At 43.6% G+C, this 4,155-nt stretch overlaps 1 non-coding gene across 1 annotated transcript; it reads right to left on the bottom strand.

Annotated features, from left to right (window-relative positions):
• Positions 1 to 2,847: 2,847 nt before the first annotated feature.
• LOC126532579 (U2 spliceosomal RNA) lies at positions 2,848 to 3,042 on the bottom strand. The gene has a single exon (XR_007599827.1). It is a non-coding gene; the product is annotated as a U2 spliceosomal RNA (small nuclear RNA).
• Positions 3,043 to 4,155: the final 1,113 nt, after the last annotated feature.

Here is a 4,155-nt window from a genome sequence, read left to right as displayed (position 1 = left end):
CAGACAGGCGAAGCCGGAGTGGTACAAAAAGTTTTTGACCAATCGCGGAGGGCTGATTGCAGAATTGGAATAGAAAAGTTTGGAATAGTTTCACGTTATAGCGCCCCTGCCAACTTTTCCGTGACAGGCATGAAGCCCGTTCACTCACCTTTCTCACTCTAACGTTTTTTTTTTGTTTTTTTGTGTGTGCCCGCTTCCTTCATTCTTATACAGGTCGCTTCTGAGTAAGTACGTCTTACTGTACTAGCAGTGCTCCAGTATACCACCGAAAGCAACTTGCGATAGCGCATTAAAGGCATAAAGAAAAAAATGAGAAGTTACTTAAGCAAGCCCTTGACACCAACATGGAGTATGAAAATGGAGAATTTAGCAGCAGAGAAAAGGATGCATCCCTTTTACTTACCTTTCTGTCCGCTTTTGCATTTGCATAACTAAATTGAAATTCTGGGGTTTTATGCGGCTAAACCATGGTCAAATTATGAGGCACGCCGTAGTGAGGGATTCCAGGATAATTTTGACCACATATGGGCATTCTTTACCATGATCATGTATCTAAGTACACCACCTGCATAATGCGCTATGTATACAGTAATTTAGAAGCAGCCGGACGCCCCTAACATTTTTACGTGTTATACTTTTGTAAACCATCTTTCATGAATGCGCTTGCAGAAAAACTTTTTTTTTTGCCTTCGTCAAAGTTCACAGCTGAAAATTAATATCAGTTTCAGTGAGGCCGACCAAGAAGTTCGCACATACTAAGAACTGCTCATGGGCCTTATGTGCGCAAATGGAAACTGAGTTCGGGTAATAAACCCCGTTCAGACGTTATTCAGGCGCGAAGGACGACGTCGCGGGATCAAATCCCGGCACGCCGGCCTCATTTCGATGGGGGCGAAATGCAAATACACCCGTGTACTTAGATTTAGATGCACGTTAAAGAACCTCAGGTGGTCCAAATTCTCCCAGAATCCCTCACTACGCCATGCCTCATAATCAGATCGTGGTTGTGGCACGTAAAGCACCGTAATTTAATTACTTTCAGATGTTATCCGAGGAGAGCTTCAAATGTGCATTGTTATGTACATTATGCTTTGCTGTACGTGGGTCCTATAATGTCAAACTATTCCAATCTGTTTTGCAGCGAAGCTGTATATAGCTGCCATCCGGCGGTGGTCGATGTCTATTCGCCTACGCGTCGCGTCTACACAAAAAAAGTTTCGTCTCCCGTTTCTCGCGAATGCTCTGCAGCTCTCAATCCAGTGTAGGTAGCTTGGAAACAACTACACTAAAATTGGCCGCTAAGACGACTCTATCATTACGCCAAATTTCATTCGCTTTTCGTAATTTCAAAGTAAGTTCACAGTAAAGTTTTTAACGCTACACAATTCCCGTCTGCTGTCAATACATGGCCGTCTACGGAGGGAATTACTAAAGGAAACGGCTGTAACTCTTGTTTTGTCAAAACTATCCCGAAGCTAATCATACTTAAATTGGTTGCTAAGACGACTCTAACACTATACTGAGTTTCATCTACTTTTCATAATTACGTAGTTCACGGTGAAGTTGCAAGTATTGTGGAATTCACGTCTGCCATGCGGCGGTGCTAGCACACGCCGCTACTACATAAAAGAATAAGACCAAATCACTCCACAGTCCAAAGATGCATTCATTGTCTATGTCCTTCAATGACACACACACACACACACACACACACACACACACACACACACACACACACACACACACACACACACACACACACACACACACACACACACACACACACACACATATATATATATATATATATATATATATATATATATGCGTCGAGTGAGGTAAAACAGACAACAGCTTCGCTGCTTGTTCTTCTACACAGAGTGGAAGGGCTGACGAGTTTTTATTTCAGTCTCCTTTCATCATATTTACGTAACTACCAACGTAACCTTTGGGCGGTGACCCGCAGCGTTGTTTGGAGAGCGCAATCAAACTCTCTCCTCGTTTAAAAGAGGTCACTTTGCTCTGTAAGCGAATCGCACTGTCTACATTGAGCGGCTTCACAGCGGAGCTGTATATGTCTACCCTCCCATAGATTTTTCAGTATCCGCGCCTCAAAATTTCCGTGCCTTTTATAAGGAGGCAAATCAAACCAGTAAGGCATGTGCGTAGCAAGAGGAAAGCTAAGAAACGACCGAGTACTATAGATTTTAATACAATAATTAGTAGAGGGAAATCTGGCCCTGGTGTCTATGGGAGCTGCGATCGAGGTGGTTCAGTCAGCATGGCAGTTATGGGAAGTACATGGACTTGCCCAAATTTCACCTTTCTGGCTTCAAACGGCTTCGTGACTTCGCAAACTCGTCATTTTCAACGAAGCTGTATATGTAATACATAATTGAATATGGTTTATTAAAATTGTGCGACGGTAGGATTCGAATACAGGACTTCTTGCACAGAAGCCCGATATTGAAACCATTGCGCCACGGAAGCATGCATCCACAAGTAGCGTAGAGCAACCTCATGAATTTCTCGCGGGCAGGTCAGTGAGTTGAGACGCCAGGCATGTTTCGAGTTGGCCACCTCGGCATGCAATTAGTAATTGTGTGCTTTTTTAGAGAATGTGTCTGCAGTTGCGAATATGCCTATAATTGTATATCATAGCGACCACAAATCCATTATGACCGTCGTTACTAGGTGACAATGAGCGATGCAATAAAGAGCACAAGTTTTCTTACCACGACATTTACAGCTCAGCTGGTCATTCATCTTCGCAGGGTGAAATGACCTTGAATTTTACAGCGAAGTGGTATGTGGCTTTGTTCCAGCAGATCGATGTCCGTAGACCTAAAATCGTGGGCTGATCCCGAAGATAGTGCAATACCGGGTCTACCTGCGGCGGAGGTGAAGCAAGCTTCAAGCACTCCGCCAATTTGCAAAAATAAGTTTAATATTTTGGCTCCAAATTCAACACGTATCCGATATTAAGCTGATAAGGACCGCTACTAGACTCTGACCCGCGTCGGCCATGTCTTAGGAAGCCTACATGTAAGCGCTGTTTTAGGGTGGTGCGAGCCTTTGTAAGGGTAATTGCCGCCGCTAGCTAAATTGTCGGGTTAGGCTTTCCGACAAATTATAAGATGCGGGACACAAGACGGCGAAAGACCAGCCGACCGACCACATTTCCGCAACCCTTGATGACGTGAAAGTAATTAACTTTCTTAAATAAACTTTGGCTTCAGCAGCCAGAGATATACAGCGTGTCTTAGTGCAGTACAGGGCACGTCTACGTTTTTGTTAAACGGGCTAGTAAGCACAGTCTTTGTTACAGCGCACTTCGAAAAACACCCTTTATATATTACGTACAAGCGGAACGCAACGACAGAACTTACTGCAGTTCACATCCTTAGCGTGAGATAATACTATACCACACGCACGCCACCGTGCCTTATATCTTGTTGCTTTATGTGTGTCGCACGACATGCAAATGAAAAACGATCAGTTTGATGTGTTAAAATAATAGGAAATGGCAGCTAATATATGAAAGATGCATGCAGGTTTCAAGTGCGCATTGGTGTAAGACTAAATTATAGAAATTTAATAGATCGCGTGTCAACATGGGTACATCAGAGTGACAAAAAAGGCAGGAATGCGGCATGACTCTTAGCGAGATTAGGGATGAAAATGGCTACTCACAGAATTTGGCGGTAAATAGCGATCAAAATTTGGTGTTGTCACCACCCTAAAACAGCGTTTGCACGTAGGCTACCTAGCAGTGTTGCGAAATGCACCCCCCCCCCCCCTTCCTTTCTAATTCCATTCCGGGGACTTAGAAGTTGAAAATGAAATCTCGAACCTCGAAATGAAAATCTTAGCCACTCCGGTAATGGCTGGGCAATTCAATTCTATTCCTGTAATTAATCAGCGTAGGAAAGGCATCATGCTAGTTGTATTGAGTTACCAATAAACGCACCGTAAAGCTGATGTCATCAGACGCATTAAGAATTGTAGATATACGCAAAACACGTTACCAAGATCGAGGGATAGTAGCTTCGTGACATATCTCGCGCAGTACAACCACCCTATTAATTCTCATAGGGGCAGTTCTCCCGCTACCTATAGTATTTGGATGGCCAGTGCTGTTTTAACAGCTTGTGA

This window comes from Dermacentor andersoni, chromosome 5 (assembly GCF_023375885.2).
Source record: "Dermacentor andersoni chromosome 5, qqDerAnde1_hic_scaffold, whole genome shotgun sequence".
NCBI lineage: Eukaryota > Metazoa > Arthropoda > Arachnida > Ixodida > Ixodidae > Dermacentor > Dermacentor andersoni.
Note: the sequence above shows the minus strand (reverse complement) of the source record. Positions and strands in the feature narration are given on the sequence as shown.